Source organism: Chlorocebus sabaeus, chromosome 7 (assembly GCF_047675955.1).
Source record: "Chlorocebus sabaeus isolate Y175 chromosome 7, mChlSab1.0.hap1, whole genome shotgun sequence".
In the NCBI taxonomy this organism is placed as follows: domain Eukaryota; kingdom Metazoa; phylum Chordata; class Mammalia; order Primates; family Cercopithecidae; genus Chlorocebus; species Chlorocebus sabaeus.
Window position 1 is genome coordinate 56764429 of NC_132910.1, and position 21550 is coordinate 56785978.

Consider the following 21550-nt stretch of genomic DNA (forward strand, 5'->3'; position numbering starts at 1 on the left):
CTACAAGGAAAATTTTTGTGGGAACGAGTGCCAGGTAGGAAAACTTGAACTGTAACTGAAAAATTGCTCAGTGTGGGCAGTTGTTCAGTGTGGGCAAGTCAGAGGGTTAAAAACTCCAGGAGGACTCAGTTATGGAAGGACCTGTATTTTTGTGAGTTTAACCTCTAGGAGTGTTCACAGTGAATACTGGAGAAAATTCCCTAAGGGGAGAAGAAAAGGAACCATCTTGAAATATGTCAGAGCATTTTGTTGGACTCAAGCCTGCCCTCAAGTGAAACTATTTTATCAGAGCCTAAACTTTTGGGATTTTATAAGAGCCTAACCTCCCAAAGGGAAGGGAAATACCTAAGTTCAGCCCCCTTTTAGCTTTCCACATAGAGAAGGAAAATATGTAAGTGTAGACAACTCAAACCATCCTGTCCATGTTAGGGAGCCTAGGGGAACTGAGAACACTGGTGAAGTTCATAGTCCATGGGTAGTTTCACCACAGAGTGAGACCAAATCATAAGGCTAAAGAATGCTTCCCTTTCCCACACATTTTGCTATCATATTACTAAAAGCCTATTTACGGCAGTTTCTTTTACTGAGTATATCATGTCTCATTCAACCAAAAAATTATAAGGCATGCTAAGAGGCAGGAAATGCAGTTTGAAGACACTGAATAAGCATCAGAAGCAGAATCAAATATGGCAGTGCCATTGGAATTATCAGACCAGAAACTTTTTTAAAAACTATGGTTAGTATGCTGAGGGATTTAAAAAAATGACATACAAGAACAGATGAATAATGTAAATATGGAGATGGAAATTTTAGGAAAGAACCAAAGAGAAATGCCAAGTATCAAGCATAGTGTACAGAAATGATTAAAAATGCCTTTGATAAGCTCATAAGTAGATTGAACATAGCCGAAGAAAAAATCTTTGAAGTTAAGGATATGATAATAGGAACTTCAAAACTAAAATGCAAAGAGAAAAAAGACTGGGAAAAAAAAAACCCGGAATATTCAAGAACTGCAGGGGAACTACAAAAGGTGTAATGTACATGTAATGGGCATACTAGAAAAAGAAAGGATTAGACGCAATATTTGAAGCAATAGTGTGTGAAAATCTCCCCCAGTTAATGTCAGACACCAAACTACTTCTCCAGAAAGCTCAGAGAACACCAGGCAGGATAAATGCCCCAAAACTACACATGGGCATATTATATTCAAACTTCAGAAAATCAAAGATTAAAAAAAAAAAAAAAATTGAATCCAGAAGGAAAAAACACCTATAGAGGAGCAAAAATAAGAATTTTATCTTACATATCCTCATAAACCATGCAAATAAGAGAGTAGAGTGAGACATTGAAGGTGTTGAAAGAAAAATCCAGCTGTTTACAATTCTGAACCTTGCAAAATTATCCATCAGAAGTTAAATAAAGACTGTCTTAAAGAAACAAAATTTCAGGAATTTGTTGAAATTCAACAAATTGAATTTGGACACCCTTGGAAAAAAAGTTTAAAGTTCTTTAGAGAGAGAGAAAATGATATAGGTTAGAAACTCAGATCCATGTAAGGAAAATAAAATTAGGGATATGGTAGTATTTCCCATCTTCATAAAGAAAATACACAATAACCTATAGCTTACATCATACTTAATTTTTAGAAACTCAAAGCTTTCCTGCTAAGATCGAGAACAAGATAAAGGTGTCTCCTCTTACCACTTTATTTCCTACTGGAAGTGCTACCTAGTGCAATAAGACAAGGGAAAGAAAATGAAAAGCATATGATTCAGGAGGAAGAAATCAAACTGTCTTTGTTCACAGATGTCAGTTGTTTATATAGAACATCCGGAGGATCAGAAAAAAAAAAAAAAAAAGCTGGAATTAGTAAGTGGATTATTGTAAGGTTACAGAATACAAATTTAATATAAAGAAAGCCAACCACTTTCCTATATACCAGCAATAAACAAGTGTAATTTCAATTAAAAACATATTACCATTTACATTAGCACCCCAAGTAATGAAATACTTTTGTATAAATCTAACAAAATATATACATGATCTGTATGAAGAAAACTACAAAAGTCTAATGAAAGATACCAGTGAACTAAAGAATGAAGAGATGTTACGTGTTCATGGATAGGAAGGCTCAACATTGTCAAGATGTCAGTTCTTCCCAACTTGATCTATAGATTTAGTGCAGTGCCATTAAAAAACACAGCATGGTGTTTTATGGATATCAACAAAAGGATTCTAAAGTTTATATGGAGAGGCAAAAGAGCAGAATAGCCAACTCAGTGTTTAAGGAGAACAACAAAGTCAGAGGACTGCCACTACCTGACTTGAAAACTTACTAGAAAGCTCAGATAATCAGTGTAGTGGGTACTGGTGAAAGAATATTCAAATAGACCCATGGAATAGAATAAAGAGCCCAAAGAAACCCATATAAATATAATCAAATGATCTTTGACAAAGGAGGAAAGGCAATACAATGGAGCAAAGATGGGCTTTTCAACAAATAATGCTAGAAAAACTAGTCATTCACATACAACAACAAAAATTTTTTAAATCCAAAATGAATATAAACACAGATCTTATACCCTTTGCAAAAATTAACTTGAATCATAGACCTAATGTAAAATGCAGAACTGTAAAACTCCCAGAAGATAACATAGGAAAAAACCTAGATGACTTTGGTATGGCAGTGACATTTTTTAGATACAGCTCCAAAGGCACAATACATGAAGGAAATGATTGATAAGCTGGACTTAACTAAAATTTAAAACTTCTGCTCTTTGAAAGACAATATTAAGATAATGAGAAGACAAGCCACTTCTGCTCTATGAAAGACAGTATTAAGAGAATGAGAAGACAAGCCACAGATGGAAAAATTATTTGCAAAAGATACTTCTCATAAAGGACTATTGTCCACAGTGTGCAAACAACTCTTACAACTCAGCAATTTGAAAATGAACAACCCAACTTTAAAAATGAGCAAAAAACCTGAACAGACAGCTCACCGAAGAAGATACACAAGTGTCAAGTAAGCATATGAAAAGATGTTAAACATCAAACGTCATTAGGGTATTGGAAATTAAAACAACAATGAGATACCGCTATATACCTGTTAGAATGGCCAAAGTCAGAACACTGATGAAACCAAGTGCTGGTGAGAATGTGGAGCAACAGGAACCTTCATTCATTGCTAGTAAGAATTCGAAACGGTGTAGTCACTTTGGAAGACAATTTGGCAGTTTCTTACAAAGCAAACATACTGTTACCGTATGATTCAGCAATAACACTCCATGGTATGGACTTGAAAACTTATGTCCTGGCCAGGCATGGTAGCTCATGTCTGTAATCGCAGCACTTTGGGAGGCCGAGGCAGGTGGATCATTTGAGATCAGGAGTTACAAGACTAGCCTGGCCTGAAACCCCATCTCTACTAAAAATACAGAAAATTAGCTGGGCATGGCAGTGTGTGCCTATAATCTCAGCTACTAGGGAGACTGAGACAGGAGAATCACTTGAACCCAGGAGGGGGAGGCTGCAGTGAGCTGAGATCGTGCCACTGCACTACAGCCTGAGTGACAGAGCAAAACGTCATCTCAAAAAAAAAAAAAAAAAAGCAAAAACAAAACTTATATCCACATAAAAACCTGCATACATTGTTAACAGCATTACATAATTGCCAAAACTTGGATGCAATCAAGATATCTTTTAATATGTGAGTAGATAAATAAACTATGGTACTTCCAGATGAAAGAGTATTATTCAGCACTAAGAAATGAACTATCAAGTCATAAAAAGACGTGGATGAAACTTAAATGCATATTATAAAGTGAAAGATGCTAATCCAAAAAGGCTAAATACTGTATGATTCCAACTACATGACATTCTGGAAAAGTCAAAATTATGGAGACAGTAAAAAGAGCAGTGTTTTCCAGGATTCAGGAGGAGGGAGGAATGTATAGGCAAATTTTTAGAGCACTGAAATGAATCTATATAATAATACAGTGGTAGATTCATGTCATTGTACATTTGTCCAGACACCTAGAATGTAACCACCAATAGTGAACCCTAATGTAAACTATGGGCTTTGGGTATCAAAATGCGTCAATGTAGGTTTATCAGTTGTAACAAATATACCACTCTGGTATGGGAGGTTGATAGTGGGGAAGGTTGTGGGTCTGTGGGGACAGGGGTATATGGGAACTTTCTACTGTTTTACTGTGAATCAATTTGACTATAAAGTTTATTAATGTTAAAAAATGTAGGCAATCTGAAAAAATGTTAAAAAAAAAACTAGTTGAATGTATCAGTTCATTTTCACACTGCTATAAAGTACTGCCTGAGATTGAGTAATTTATAAAGGAAAGAGGTTTAATTGACTCACAGTTTAGCATGGCTGGGAAGGTCTCAGGAAACTTATAGTCATGGCAGAAGTCGACTTCACAAGGTGGCAGGAAGGAGAAATGAACACAGAAGCAACTACCAAACACTTATAAAACCATCAGATTTCATGAGAACTCACTATGATGAGAACAGCATGGGGGAAACCGCCCCCAGGATCCAATTACTTCCACCTGATCTCTCCCTTGACACATGGGGATTATGGAGATTATGGGGATTATAATTCAAGATGAGATTTGGGTGGGGACACAAAGCCTAACCATATCAGTGATAAAAGTATGTCTTTTCTTTTATCGGGTGCTGTAGTGTTTCATTTTGAGTTGTCTTTTTGACCTCCATTTTCCAATTTGGGGTTAGGAAAAATAACTTCGTCTCCTTCTTAATTGACCCACAACCTTGTTTGCAATGAAGAATCAACACAAATCTTTCATTAAAAGAAGTAGGGGAGGTGATCGGGATATCCCTTAGAGTCCATGGGCATAATTCGGTTGCCTTCATTCAATGCCAATGATACTGCAAAGGCTACAAGGCAAATTCGTGTACCTACAGACAAACTCCATCCTTTCTCTCAAAGTATTCAAGATAAAAAATCTTGTTTAATTTTATGTGAGGATTTTTTTCACCATCCTCAAAAAATGAAAAATATCCTCTTCATTTGGGAAATGAGTGCTTATAATAGAAAGTAATTTGTAGTCAGCTGTTACACTTAGATGATTTGTGTCACCTCTGACCTGCTTTTTGATAATGCATGACTTCATTCATGGCTCTAGGTGACCTGTGTACCCTGACCTGGCATAAACCTAGAGTATTAAGTCATTTCAGTGGCACATGTTTGAGGGAAGATTGACATCCCACTGGAAGACTATCTACAGTGAGATCCTCTAAAGCAGCTGCATTCCTAGTGAGGCATGATTAAGTTTATCCCACTATTAGGTTCTTCAGTATTGCTTGTCTTGCCCAAGAGGAAAGTTTTTCTAGCATGCAGAGTATCTGGTTTTTAATGGCTACTGGGCTGAAATAAAATGTGTCTGCTAAGGGTTGTTCATTTGTCTGTCTCCCTGCTTTCACTGTTTTTTTCTTGGAGGTTGCAGTAGTTATGCCTTTCTGGTCAGCTGGCTGTTAACCTATCATAGAAATGACACTTTCACATCTCCAAGTGTAAGAAATTAGATGCTCCAGGCTTCACTTAGTTTCTCATCCAAAATCAATGACAAGACTTTCAGTATTGATTTCTCATGGCCTATGAACCTGAGTCAACTTGGCATGAAAGACTTTTCAGACAAGCTTCTTTAAACACAGAGTCAGTGGCTTCTTTTTGCCAAATTCTACTTTGCTCAGTGATAACATTAAAATGGTGATTTGATTCGTTCCTGGTCTAAAAATACTTTCTCATATTCCAAAATCTTAATCATTAATACATGGAGGAAAATACAAATTCTTACATGCCTGTGCTTCTCTGCTGTTGTAGATATATAAAATATATACAAATGTGTTTTACAATTATTGAGTTCTTTTAAATTTTATCTTTTTTTGTTTTACTAGGAAGCAAAATTATGTTTATTTCAGAGCTTATTTACTGCATTTAGAATCTTATGACACTTAAAAACCTTTCTAAAATGTAAATATTCTCCATGATCTCCATGGTCACAAACAGTATTTCACATTCTAATTGATATTGCCCTTTTATCATTTTTTTTTTTTTTTTCTTGGAGGCAGTCTCACTCTGTTGCCCAGGCTGGGTTGCAGAGGCACGATCTTGGCTCACTGCAACCTCCACCTCCCGGGTTCAAGCGATTCTCCTGCCTCAGCCTCCTGAATAGCTGGAATTACAGGCACGTGCCACCACACCTGGCTCATTTTGTGTTTTTAGTAGAGACAGGGTTTCACAATGTTGGCCGGACTGGTCGCGAACTCCTGACCTCAGGTGATCCACCCACTGCAGCCTCCCAAAGTGTTGGGATTACAGGTGTGAGCCACTGCGCCTGGCCCTTTTCTCATTCTTTTAACTCAGATCCTCAAATTTATCCCTCCATGTGAAGTTGCCTTCCCTAATTATGTACTGTCCTAGTTTAATCTTTATTCCTTGTTTGCCTCTATAAAACCAAGTTGAAAAATAGTCTCTGATTCTATAAATCAGCACTCTTATGCTCATTTATATTTCTATCTCAAATATTTTAAAGCCTTTAACAAAGTTTCTACTATGCAGTCTCCCTTTCTAAGCTACGATCTGTATGCTTCTTGGCCATGTCTTTTATTATTGTGTGTGTTTGTCTTTGTGTGTGTCTGTATGGTAGTGGTTTGTAAATTCTCCATTTAGTCGCAATATGCTTTTGGAGGATTTTCCTTCTCCTGGGAATTTCTTGATGATTTTTATTTTGTCATGTGATGAAGAATGTATGTCAAAGCACCATTGCAGAAATAGTGCTTTTCTATTTACTTGCACTCTTCCATCTTAGAAGAGCTGGTGATAGACAACCAACTCTTCTTTTATCTTGGTTTCTACAACACAGAGGTTGCTAAGCGACTTTAATCCCTTTTAACACAGGACAATCAACAACAACAAATTCCTGCTTTCTTTAGATTCAGATATTTCACTTAGAAAATCTAGCAAATAAAAAAATGGTTTAAAACTTTTTTTAAATGTGTAATTCTCTACAATCTCACATCTGCAACATTGCCCTAAATATTTTTTACTTATGCTGCTGTTTCTTGAGCATTATGATACACTTATTCATAAGCAGTCAACTTGTAAGTAGCAATAGTGTACCTACCCCCTTCTAGGAAATTGAAGATGTGAAAATCCAGTTTAATATGATAATGACAGTTACTTTGATGAAAAATATGTCACAATTTGTTGTAAAAATACTCATTTGAATTTCTGATTCATTTATATCACCCTCCAACCTTAAGTATGATTGAATTTATAGCTTTTTATACTACTTTAGGGAGAAGTGTATTTAAATTATGTTATCTTGGTTATTACTTGAAAGTTCAACCTCATACCTTCATTTTTATATAATTTTAATATTATGAAAATATTTTATGTAATTTTATGTGTAATTCAAAAACATTTTTAAATATTGCCTCTTTAAATTTTAATTTCTTTTATCAAATTTTCCCCATCATTTGTTCTCTAGCTACAGCCAAAGTTAATAGTTACATTTTTTTCCAGTGACAAATGGTAGATTTGCAAAGACTTGTAACAGTTGCTTAATACTTTTTTTTATCCCTTATTTAAGAATCATGCAAACAACTGGAGCTGATAGGCAGCAGGTGCACATGAGTGTGGCTGTGCTGATGGTTACTGAAAGATTTCCAAGGTAGCTAGTAATTCTGCTACCCTAAGCCACTATAGCTCCTTCCTCATTACTCCCTGGGTCTACCCACAATCCTGCAGCTAGAATAATAAATGGCATGTAGGTTCCTCTAGGATCCTCCTCCAGCACTATGTCCCATGCCTTGACATACGAGCTGTTAAATATTTTGATTATCACTCCTGTGTGGCAAGAGAGACATCTATTTGTCATAACTTGATGTTTACTAAACTGCTTTTAAGAATACCTTATGATAAAAATAGACACTTGCAGTTTTGCAGAATGCATAGTTTGTTTTTAACAAACCAGGTAAATATAACTGCAGAGTTTTCCTGTATGTTTTGAAATATTTTAAAAAGTATTTTTTATTTGCCTTTCTATTAGAAGCAAAATTAGATAAAAATTTCCTTGTTTCAATTTTTAGATGAAAATTAGAGAATATTGTTAATGAAGGAATTTTTTTTTAAATAGTGGCTGATCAAATGTCAGCAATTTTATACTGTAGTGTAAAATTTTATTTTGTAGTTGGCCATCCCATTAAGCGTTAGAATTTTTATAATTGATCCTTTGATATTTATATTGATGATATTAATGTAATGTCTTTAAACCTTAGCTCATGTAGGTCATGTGACTTAAAGCATCCTTAGATGACGATATTATTTGGGCTATAAATAATTTATAACATGAGTGATTTAAAAATTCATTCTTTCCATCCGTTTTTAAGAAACTATAAGGGAGGGTTCATGTGTACCTAATCACCCAAAAATAGGAAAAATGAAATCCTTTAAAAAATATCTGGGTTAGGGCCGGGCGCGGTGGCTCAAGCCTGTAATCCCAGCACTTTGGGAGGCCGAGACGGGCGGATCACGAGGTCAGGAGATCAAGTCCATCCTGGCTAACACGGTGAAACCCCGTCTCTACTAAAAAATACAAAAAAATAGCCGGGCGAGGTGGTGGGCGCCTGTAGTCCCAGCTACTCGGGAGGCTGAGGCAGGAGAATGGCGTGAACCCGGGAGGCGGAGCTTGCAGTGAGCTGAGATCCAGCCACTGCAGCCCGGGAGACAGAGCGAGACTCCGTCTCAAAAAAAAAAAAAAAAAAAAAAAAAATCTGGGTTAATGTTATAGATTGGAAGCAGTTTTTAAAATGCACTTAAAGTCTACCAGTTTATTGATCCTCAATCTATGTCTGTTTTAAATGGATGCAATTAGCAGTTCAATCTAAGAGAACTATGGTAGTAGACTCATTACTCCCAAGAAACCATTACATCATTTTGTAATATGAAATTACTAAATATAAGGAATAGAATATATATTGTAAAAATTCCTTTGGAATCAATAATAAGCATTGTGGCTATCAGTTATAGTTATATATTACAATGTAAAGGATATCCTTTTATAAACTTAATATCACACAAGTAGACAAATTAGAATAATTCCATTAATATAATTTTGCTTGTGTTTTTATACCTATTCATTTGTTCAATAACTTTTTCCTATATATATATTTTTATCTCAAATTCAATAGTATCTAAATCATGGAATGATGAAACCTTAAAGCTGGGTTGGAACAGAAATAATACAATTTAACATCTTATAGGCTCTCTAGTCCTCAGTTTCCTTAAGTGATCAGCTCAAGATCATGAAGTTATGGAGGATTAGAGTCAGAATTAGAACCTGAGATTAGTTTATACTTTGTTAACTCTTCTACAGCCTACCCCCTTAGTTTGCCTATGGGTTTGTGGAAGTTACAGGAGAGACATTCTGAGATTCAGCTAAAAACCTAGCTCCCAATATAATTAATTGTCCTGCAATCAGCCACACAAATACAATTACAAATACTTGAAGTTCTTTGTGTGAAGAAAAAGAAAATGACTAATAAAGCATTCAAATCAATGCAAGTTACCTTTCTTTGCCCCTTTCTTCCCCTTTCACTCCTTTCTTCTCTTATAGTACCTGAAATTTCTAGTGGGGATCTCTAAAATGCCTGAATGTTAGGAATGGTAAGTGTATTGTAGAGAATTATATTTTCTATTTTAGTGGATGAAAAATAAACCATACCCTTAAGAAGCTTTTCAAAGTTAAGATTTTGAGCACACCCTTCATTGGCCCAGTCTCTGACCAGTGAGGTCAAGTATTAGCAAGTGTCAGAATGTCATGTAAAAGTTTGTGTTTCAGATGCGGAATTTCTTTTGCTTTTTGTGCGCGATGTTTATACGGTATTTTCTTCTGATGTGTTTTCCTGGTTTTCTGATGTGATCTTGGTTTTTAAAAATAACTATTATTTTTAAAAATATTCCCTCATAACTTCTTTTATTTTTGGAAACTATATAAATTGATCTGATAATGTATACACAATGCCTTGTGACTTTATACCTGTACCTCTCATGTTCCAGTGGTTGGTTCTTAAATAATAACTTTGTGTAATGGAAATACTATGTTAAATAGTTTGTAACTGGTGGTTGATATTTCAGCCTTGTTTGGCAATTGTAGTTATATAAAGACTGTTGATTAGAAACAATCTCATATGGTGTATACTTGTTTTTATCTTCATGGAATTTGTTCTGCAAACACTTTCTGAGATCTTCACTGGTAGCCACCACTTTGTCTATGTTAGGAGGAGCAGGAAGTGAATACATTTAAGGTCTTTAATTTTCTTCTTAAAACTTTGACTACCATAGTGGTTTTTTAAAGTGTTAACAGGAGAATAGCCATCACTGCCAAGTAGCTGACATTCTGAAATAGCACTTCCCTTTAGGCACTGTACAGTTGGGATCATTTACTTGCAGAGAGAGGTGTGTGTACATGTGTGTGTGTGTGTATGTATGTGTGTACACATGTGTATAAGAATAGGAGAACTACTTTGTGGGCATATCCTGCTGAAGTGAGTAACGTGCTGTTTAGTGAACTCCAGTCTGACCCCATTTAAACCTGGAGGAGAATCACATCAAGCAGAGAAGCAGCCAAGGCAGCATTTCAACAGGAAGGAAACATCTATTACTGGGGCTTTGAAGAAACATGCCATGAAGGTGTACTAATATCACAAAGGGAAGGGAAGGACTGAATCCAGCATGATAAACAAAGTCCCTTGTTTTTAACGGAAGCGTTTGATGATGTTTGATCAGTGGTGGATCTATCTCTTGAAAGGAAAATGCATATAAAACCCAAATGGAGGATTCCTATGTAAGGTGCCTAGCTTGTAATGATATATTCATGTTTATAGGTAGAGTGGTTTTTAGAGAAGAGGTTGGTTTTGTTTTTTTCATTTTTCATCTTTCAGAAAGAAAACTTGTCTGTTTCTAGGCTTTGAAATATAGAATTACTTACCTTTCACCAAACTGAAATGTTTCATTGAATCTCCTACAAGCTTGTGGAGGGCATGAAGCGTGTTGAATAAGAGCACAGGCTCTGGAGGCCCTGCCACCTGCAAAGGTGTGCTAAGATAAACAATTGATAGTATTTTGAAAATTAAATGACTTAGAATGCATTCAATAAATTTTAGCTATTTTTATTGTCTTGTTTTTTCTAAATCTATTTGGAAAATATTGCAGATAAAGTATATAATGCCTTTCTAAAACACAGTGAGGCTGGGCGCGGTGGCTCACGCTTGTAATCCCAACACTTTGGGAGGCCGAGGCGGGCGGATCATGAGGTCAGGAGATTGAGACCATCCTGGCTAACACGGTGAAATCCCATCTCTACTAAAAATACAAAACTTAGCTGGGCGTGGTGGCAGGCACCTGTAGTCCCAGCTACTCAGGAGGCTGAGGCAGGAGAATGGCATGAACGGGGAGGCGGAGCTGGCAATAAGCCAAGATCATACCACTGCACTCCAGCCAGGGGGACAGAGCAAGACTCTGTCTCAAAAAATAAATAAATAAATAAAAAATAAATAAAAATAAAACAGTGAATAGTTTATAAAGATAAAATAGAATAGGCTTCAATTTAGGGAACAATGGAAAATATATTTAAGATTGATATTATGCTCAAAATGATTACAACTTTGATGGTGAAGTATATTTTATTCAATTAAAAATGTAGCTATGCCTGGGCATGGTTGCTCATGCCTGTAATCCCAGCACTTTGGAAGGCCAACGCAGGTGGATCACTTGAGCTCAGGAGTTCGAGGCCTGCCTGGGCAACATAGTGAGACCTCATCTCTACAAAAAGTACACAAAAAATGTGCTGGGTGTGGTGGTACATGCCTGTAGTCCTAGCCACTTGGGAGACTGAGATGGAAGGGTAGCTTCAATCTGGGAGGTCAAGGCTGCAGTGAGCCGTGATTGTGCCACTGCACTTGAGCCTGGGTGACAGAGCAAGACCCTGTCTCAGGAAAACAAACAAAAAAAACAAAACAGTAGATATGTGTGTGGGAATGAGAACATTTAAATGTGCTCATTGGCTTAGTTTTTTTTTTTTTTTAACCCTCTTCATGGCCCTTTTCTTAACCTCTGTCTTCAGCAGTTACCCTTCATACGTTTGTTCTGTTTTATCTTCCAAGTGCTTTTTTTATAACTTTCAATATATCATGGCAGAAGGAAAACTCAATGTATAAGCTGAGTGTATTTTGCATTTTCTTTGAGAATTTTTTTTTTTTTTTTTTTTTTTTTTTTGTGAAGTGGAGTCTCACTCTGTCGCCCAGACTGGAGTGCAGTGGTACGATCTCAGCTCTCAGCTCACTGCAACCTCTGCCTCCTGGGTTCAAGTGATTCTCCCGCCTCAGCCTCCCAAGTAGCTGGGACTACAGGCTTGCACCACCATGCCTGGCTAATTTTTATATTTTTAGAAGAGATGGGGTTTCATCATGTTGGCTATGCATGTCTCGAGCTCCTGACCTCAAGTGATCCACCCACCTTGGCCTCCCAAAGTGCTGGGATTGCAGGCATGAGCCACCACGGCCCGGCTTCATGATCCAAAATAGCCTCATTAAGCTTCTCTTTCAAAACATGTGTATAAGCCTGTGAGTCATCACTGCATTTATTCCTGAATATTATCATATTGGAGACTTTTCAAAGCTGAACGAAGCCAGAATTATTGGCTACTGAGGAACTATATTCTAGCAAGAGACTATTCTATTTGTTGGGGATCACCTCTTTTTACTAAAGGGGACTGTTTTGGGCAAATAAAACTAGAATTCTTGGTTTCTCCTTGATAGTTTGCCAGCTTGATTCCCAGCCAACCAGATAACTGCTGATAGTGACACTCATGTCCTCTAGGACTCCGAATCTTGTGCCAGCTCAGAGAGGGAAATCCCCCTAGAACTGCTCACATCATTCCCAGAACCACAAGCACCACCTTGGTATAGTTAAAAACGTGATACCAACTCAAATTCTGATAAAAACAAGTACTATAAAGCTGAATAAAGATATATTTTTTACTTTTGAAGTTTTGTTTTACTATTTTAAACAGAAAACAGAAGGTAAAAACTCCTCTGCCTTCCTCAGTGTTTGGTTTATCAGTTGCTGAACTCAGATTTAAGAGTCTAATCATATACAGGCAATAACCCTCTTCTAATCTTAATAATGTTTCTTTGATCATTTCTTTCAAAAGAAAAATAAAATAGCCTATTGACTCCAACCCTGACCTCCTGTACTTCACCTGCCTGATGAATATTTCTTTGGAATACTAAGTTTTTTCAAATGCATCATGTCAAGAATTTATTTTGTCATTTCAGATTCCTTTCTAGAATTATCTATTTATCTGATTAATACCATCATTCTTCCAGACAACCAAACTCAAAAGCTTTATCACTATAATTGAATCATTCTTTTTTCTCCCTACATTTAAAATGTTACTAAATATCATTCATTTCTTTATCAGTAATATTTCTGTTTGATCATTTTATTTCATTTATTCTGCCACCCTCTCATTCCAACTATCACTTATACTTGAGTACTGCAATAAGCCAATATCTTGCATATGATTATTTATAACACCTATATCTTCTACCACTTCACACTCACTGGGATGGATATAATTTTTAAAACATACAATAACAGATGTTAGTGAGGATGTGGAAAAATTGGAACCCTGACACATTGCTAGTGGAATGTAAAAAGGTGCAGCCACTTTGCAAAACAACTTGGCCGTTCATCAAAAGATTAAACATGGAATTACCATAAGACCCAGTAGTTTCACTCTTAGGGATTCCACTCTCAAGAGAATTGAAAACATATGCCCACACAAAAACTTATAAACATTATATATCCATGTTTGTTGCAGCATTATTCACGATAACCTAAAGGTAGAAGCAACCCAAATGCTCATAGATGGATGAATGGATAAACAGAATGTGGTATAGACATACAATGGACTATTAAAGAGGGAGAAAATTCTCACACATGCGAGAAAATGGATGGATCTTGTATACCTTATGCTAAGTGGAATAAGCAAATCACACAAGGAAAAATATTATATGATTCCACTTGCATGAGGTACTTAGAATTGTCAAATTCATAGAGGCATACAGTAGAATAATGATTGCCAGGGCCTAGGAGGAGGAGCAAATAGGAAGTTATTGTTTAATGAGCATAGAATTTCTGTTTAGGAAGATGAAGAAGTTCTGGAGATGGGTGGCAGTGATGGTTGCACAGCAATGTGAATGTACTTAATGCCACAGAATAGTATACTTAAATATGGTTTGAATGGCAAACTTGATGTTACATATATTTTATCACAATTTAAAAGTTTGAAGTGAATATCCAAAGAAGCATTATTTATGAGGCTAAAAGTAGAAGTAACCCAAAAGTCCATCATTGATAGCTAAAGGAAATATGGTATATCAGTACAATAGAATATTAGTCATAAAAAGGAATAAAGTATAGACCCATGCTACAACACAGATGCACCTTAAAAACATTAAGTGAAAGAAACCAGACATAAAAGGCCAAATTTTGTATAATTTCATATATATAAAGTCGTTCAAAATAGGAAAACTCATAGAGACTGAAAGTTGATTAGTGGTCACCAAGGCCCAGGGAAGGAATGAATGAAAACTGGCTCCTAATGGGTACTGGGTTTTTTGGGGGGAGGGTGACAGAGTGATGAAAATATTGTAGAATTTGATAGTAATGATACGTGACAGTGGCATAATTTTTTTAATATAGTAAAACCCACTGACTCATATTCTTTACAAGGATGTATTTTATGGTATGTGAATTATATCTCAAAACACCCCTTAAATCTTAACATATGACTTTTATGATGCCATGGTTCTAAAAAAACAACATGTCCCAGTCTCAGCTTACTATTTCTAGGCATGTGACTTTGAGAAAAAATTGAGACCTCCCTTCTTACTCTGTAAAATGGGAGTAATAATGAGGATGATGATGATAATGATAATAATGATCTCACCAGAATTTTTTGAGTGGTAAATGAGGTAACACATGTAGTGCATCTAGAATAGTGTCTAGCATTTACCAAGAACCCCTGGAACCTGAGCTTCAACAGCTTCCAATACTATTCTAGATACTATTTCAGGATATTCCAATACTGTTTCCATATATTCAGGAAAATGGACCAACTCCTTTAGCCATTTTATCAAAACCCTTTAGATTCTGTTTCAAATCGGTCTTTCCAAGTTCTTTTTATGCTTCTTTGTAGACACTCTGGAGTCAGAGAGAGCTTTTTAATCTCCTCCAATTTGCTGCAGCTGTATCTTTGCCTCAAAACAATGCTTTCTCCCCGTTCCTCTTTTCTCACTGCCCTTGGAACTCAGTGAACTTCTCTTATGTTTTTAACCTACTCCCTTGTTTCAGTGCATAGTCATTTCCACTTATTTATAGCACCCAATATTTTTACTACATCTTTGCCAATTAAGTCTTACTTGGGTTATGTTTTTAAAGGAGGTATCTTATTGGGTGGTCCTTTTAAAGTATATGTCCAGTCTCTCCAGCTAAATTAAAATCCTTGAGCACAGAGACCACATGTTATAATGTTTTACCTTTTCCATTGCACTTAGCATATTACCTTGACATGGCATATACTGAATGAATACTTGCTATTTATGAGTTTAGTTAGTGCCACATCTTATGAAGTACAGGGACTTAATGATTCTCAATCCTGACTTCATCTTAAAGTCACCTGGAGAAAAAAGTTTCCTCTTAGCTCAACAAGTCAGAATCTCAGCAAAATCCTCAGCTTCGTACCTAGGTGGTACTCTTGTAAGCCACACTGTGAACCACTGTATTCAACAGATGAAGTAATATAAGCCACTGGCCTTAAGCTTCATTGATTATTGCGGTGAAGGTGTGAAGACTAAAGATGCTTTGGGCATTTCAAATGCTCTACAAATATTAGAATTTTATTATGGTACATTTAAGAGTGTCATTGCTTTGAGAAAGATCCTCTAAGTTTTTTAACAGCCACTGTGTAATGGACATATCCAATTATAGGTATCTAAAACTTTTAAAACTCTTTATATCAGGTGTATATACCCTGTTCCTTTTTGCTAACTTAAAAATGTTCAAACTCTGTCTTCTCTAGGCTGGCAAACATTCAGCAGCACACCCTCTCAAGATTGTTTACTTGCCTTTGCTCCTGTTGAGTTACGACGCTTGGATGCAGGAGATGGGCTCAGCAGCAGCCAACAGGACATGATCCAGGAGGAGCAGTAAGGGACTGAGCTGCTGGTAAGACAGTAGAGACAGTTGATGCTTGTTTGTCAAGTATAAATTTATTCCTAATTTAATGGTTAATCTCTCTCCCAAACTTCAACTCCAAGTCACCCTACACCCTCTCAAATATTTTCTTTGTTGTCTATGCTTATGACACATGGATTAGATTGTTAAGATTTATGAATTTGCTAAAGTGATGTGCTGACTTATGTATAGCCGTATTTTTCTGGAGATAGATTTTTATCAATTCTCAATGTCTATGGAGTTTTTAAAAAGAGGTAAGGATTATTCAAATAGAACTATAAACATGAGAAAATGTGATATCTATAACCAGTTGTTACAGTATTTATCTCCTCCATTTTGATTCACTTGTAACCACTTTGTCTCAATCTTGTTAAGGACCAAATAAATGGTATTTGTGGTTACTTGCTGACCTGACAAGTGAGTACCTCCTGCATCTGGCTAGTCAGTCGTGTGACAATTGGGTGCTATAGAACTAGCAGAGAACTAAATTATGGAATGGCAGATCTCAGGAACAACTATGTGATTTTACATATGGTTTGTTTTTAATAGATAGAGACAGAGTCTGGCTATGTTGCTCAGGCAGCTCTCAAACTCCTGGGTTCAAGCCATCATCCTGCCTTAGCCTCTTAAGGAGCTGGGATTACAGGTGCATGCCCCCAGGTCCAGTTCGTATGATTTTCTGAAAATACAAAAGAAAGAGGGAGACACAAAACACTTTTTAAAATCATGTTCTTATAATTATCTTAATAAAAATCAATTTGCTCTGAATGCCATGACCTGCTGAGTGTCCCAACCTAAGGGTTGCCAGACCATTTTCTCATATATGCATGTGTAGAAGTAGGGAACTAATATATTTTTGTCTAAAATGTTTAAAATGAAGATGAGACTGAATTGTACAATATATAATTTTGCCTGTGCTACATAAGCCAGTTAAAATTATAGAGACATTGCAGGAAAGAATCTGGATTAGGTAGAAAAAAGGAAGAATTAGGCTTTTTTTTTTTTTTTTTTTGGTCTATAACCCTTTTAGTAGGTAATTGAGCTTCAGTTTCACTACATTCAGCATAACAAATATTCTAATAAGCTTTTATAGCTCTAATCTCTGCCTTACTGCAGACACCTGAGGATATAAGTATCCACTCTGCCACTTGATATTTCTTAGAGACTGTCCTGGTGCTGAGAAATTCTTTCCAGTGTGTCCTCGGTTAAACTCCCATGATTCCTGGATGTTGCCATTTTCAAGACACAGGGCAAGCGCATCTGTCTAGATTACCTCTCTACCCTGGGAATTTTAAGTCACTCTGTGAGGGAACGAGAACTCAGTATAGTAGTAACTCTCAGAATGAAAATTTTCCCCTTGCATGTTAATATTTTTAGAGTAATCATTGTCACTGAAAATAGACTTCCTCTTTCCCCTCTCATGCTGGAAAATGTTAGGTAATTATGAATAAAGCATTCTTTACTTTCCCCCTCCTCCCTTGATGATTGCTTTACCTCACTTTGTGAGAACTGTGACTACTCATTCTGCTCTTGTCTTTTACATGAGAACTGAGAACTCATTTTTAAGATGGAATTTTTACTCCTCAATGAAGTCATAACATTAGTCAGAAGATTTTCTCTTCTTGAACGTTAAGCCTGTGTAAGGAATAAAGTGCAGAAGTTTATGGAACATTATAAGATAACTTATACAAAAAAGAGGACAACAAATTAAAGTATTAGCCACTGGGGGAAAAGGTTTTACAGGTAGCTGTCTGAGGAGTTCTTCCCTCATATCTCCTCAAAAATCTTGTTTTGCATTTAGTTTTTACAGTTGGATAAGCTCAGCCTTTGACATATTTTCAATAGCAAATAAGCCTAGAGTTTATTTTTAGTACATTTATTAAGAATGTGTTCTTGGGAAAATTATTTAACCTTTGTAAGCCCTGCTTTATATGGCAAGGAAGAAAGTAGGTAATAATAGATAATAACAGGATTATTTTATGCATTACCTGTACATTGCCCAACATAGAGTAAGTTCTTAATTGTATATTAGTATTTGTTTTATTATTAACCACTTTTATTAATGTTGCTTTTAGTTTTTAAAATATGAATTCATTCAAAAATATTTCTTGAGCACCTGCCAAATACCAGTCACTCTTCTAGGAACTAGAGTGGCATTAATGAGCAAAAGAGACAAAAATCTCTTCCCTTGTTGAGCTTAGAATCTATTAGAGTAAGAGACAGATACATACAGAATAAAATGTGTAAATATACTAAATACCAGGAAGTGCTAAGTATAAAAATATAAAAGAGAAAAAGGAAATTGAGTGCAGAGTTAGGTAGTAATTGAAGATATAGTAGTCAAGTAAGGCAGCTTCAAGAGAAGATTATATCTTAAATAAAAATCTGATAAAGGTATAGAAACCATAAAGTTATCTGAAGGAATTGCAGGTAGTAGAGAAGAGCCAGAAAGACCTGGAGTAGTAAAAGGTTTCATGCAGAGTGATTTAAAAAGCATCACGGTATTTTATACATCAGTAAGTAAATACACTTAAGTAAGTGATATGGACAAGAACTTTGGAAGTTGAATAGCAAGGTCCATCTGGACTATAAGAGAGGAGGCTTCACAAAGGAAGGTGACCGGGCATGGCCTGGATCCTGAAGGATAGGAAGAATTGGGATTGATAACAAAGAATGACATCCCAGTGGAGAGAAGTGGAGGGGAAACAGCATGAAATGGAGTGAAATGAGAATGTTGGCTTTTTGGGCAGGAATGGGCCAGGCACAGGGCAAGTGGGAAGCAGGAAAAAAGCGACATTGTATAGAGTTCATGTTGGCAAATAGAGAGAAGATGGAAGAGCAGGGTAAGGCCAAATTTTGTAAAATCCTAAAGTCAAGCTAAAGATTATTGCATGCTATCCTGAAAATATTGAGGAACAGTTAGAGCAGATGAGTACAAAGGTGGATTCTTGTATTTAGCAATATCATTATTTTTACAAATTTAAACAAATAAGGAAATGGAGGCAGTAGTTGCAGTAATTTAGGAGATAAATTGAAAATGGATTTTGATAAGAGAGAAGGGAAGATAGATTTTATATATTTTAAGGAAAAATCATGAGGATTTATTTGCTGACTGCACATAAGAGATAAAGAGGAGTCAAAGATTTCTCTAAAATTTTCAAAATGATTGATTACGTGGTGGTATTAAAAGAAATAGGGAAGTTGGGACATATGAGTTTGAATTCAGTGTGAGTCAGTTAAGACAATCAGATGCAGATATTCTTAAGGCAACTAAAGTTCATTTGATATTTGTTGTATAGGCTGAATTAAGTTTCTAAGAGCTGTTTTTACTATGCATTAAATCCATGTAATACTAACATAGTACAAAAATTGTTTGCTATCCAAATTTTATATTTTTATAACAAGTTGGAGAGACAGAGAATCAAAACATTATTGATTGGGCACCATTAGACATCAGCTAATCCAATTAGTTCATTTTGTGGAAAGAAAAAGGATACCCAGAGATGTTACATGACTTTATAGCCATGCCTCTAGCTATTACATAACTTAGTCTAGCCCAGGTCTTCATATTGAGACTCTCCTCCTGCTGTCTATAAAAAGTATTCATGATTTGTATTTTGCCAGCTTGCTTGTGGAGAATAGGATTAGAAGGCTTGACTTGCCTGTTAGCGCGCTCTCTTGTAGCCGTTTTTCTAATTAACGTAGACACATTTTATCCTTTCTCATGAAACAGATCTAACTTGTATAGAAGCTTGAGTCTTCTTGATTTAATTAATCGCTTTCTCCCACCTGTAGTCATTGTTGAAGTTTCCTGATTTATAATGTTATCTTTTTATCTCTTCAGTAGTTTAAGGAGGAATAGCATTTCTGAGAAGAATGTATATTCTGTTGATTTGGGGTGGAGAGTTCTATAGATGTCTATTAGGTCTGCTTGCTGCAGAGATGAGTTCAATTCCTGGATATCCTTGTTAACTTTCTGTCTCGTTGATCTGTCTAATGTTGACAGTGGAGTGTTGAAGTCTCCCATTATTATTGTATGGGAGTCTAAGTCTCTTTGTAAGTCTCTAAGGACTTGCTTTATGAATCTGGGTGCTCCTGTATTGGGTGCATATATATTTAGGATAGTTAGCTCTTCCTGTTGAATTGATCCTTTTACCATTATGTAATGGCCTTCTTTGTCTCTTTTGATCTTTGATGGTTTAAAGTCTGTTTTATCAGAGACTAGTATTGCAACCCCTGCTTTTTTTTGTTCTCCATTTGCTTGGTAAATCTTCCTCCATCCCTTTATTTTGAGCCTATGTATGTCTCTGCGTGTGAGATGGGTCTCCTGAATACAGCAGAGTGATGGGTCTTGACTCTTTATCCAGTTTGCCAGTCTGTGTCTTTTAATTGGACCATTTAGTCCATTTACATTTAAGGTTAATATTGTTATGTGTGAACTTGATCCTGCCATTATGATATTAACTGGTTATTTTGCTCGTTAGTTGATGCAGTTTCTTCCTAGCCTAAATGGTCTTTACATTTTGGCATGTTTTTGCAATGGCTGGTACCGGTTGTTCCTTTCCATGTTTAGTGCTTCCTTCAGGGTCTCTTGTAAGGCAGGCCTAGTGGTGACAAAAATCTCTAAGCATTTGCATATCTGTAAAGGATTTTATTTCTCCTTCACTTATGAAACTTAGTTTGGCTGGATACGAAATTCTGGGTTTAAAATTCTTTTCTTTAAGAATGTTGAATATTGGCCCCCACTCTCTTCTGGCTTGTAGAGTTTCTGCCGAGAGATCTGCTGTTAGTCTGATGGGCTTCCCTTTATGGGTAACCCGACCTTTCTCTCTGACTGCCCTTAAGATTTTTTCCTTCATTTGAACTTTGGTGAATCTGGCAATTATGTGTCTTGGAGTTGCTCTTCTCGAGGCGTATCTTTGTGGCGTTCTCTGTATTTCCTGGATTTGAATGTTGGCCTGCCCTACTAGGTTGGGGAAGTTCTCCTGGATGATATCCTGAAGAGTGTTTTCCAACTTGGTTCCATTTTTCTCCTCACTTTCAGGCACCCCAATCAGACGTAGATTTAGTCTTTTTACATAATCCCATACTTCTTGCAGGCTTTGTTCCTTTCTTTTTCTTCTTTTTTCTTTTGGTTTCTCTTCTCGCTTCATTTCGTTCATTTGATCCTCAATCGCTGATACTCTTTCTTCCAGTTGATCGAGT

At 36.2% G+C, this 21550-nt stretch overlaps 1 protein-coding gene across 1 annotated transcript in view; it reads left to right on the forward strand.

Annotated features, from left to right (window-relative positions):
* TET2 (tet methylcytosine dioxygenase 2) overlaps positions 1–21550 on the forward strand; it is a 137133-nt gene that overhangs the window by 28403 nt on the left and 87180 nt on the right. The window contains exon 2 of the mRNA XM_007999436.3: positions 16191–16336. The gene's annotated coding sequence lies outside the window, so the exon portion shown is untranslated. The remainder of the gene's footprint in view (positions 1–16190; positions 16337–21550) is intronic.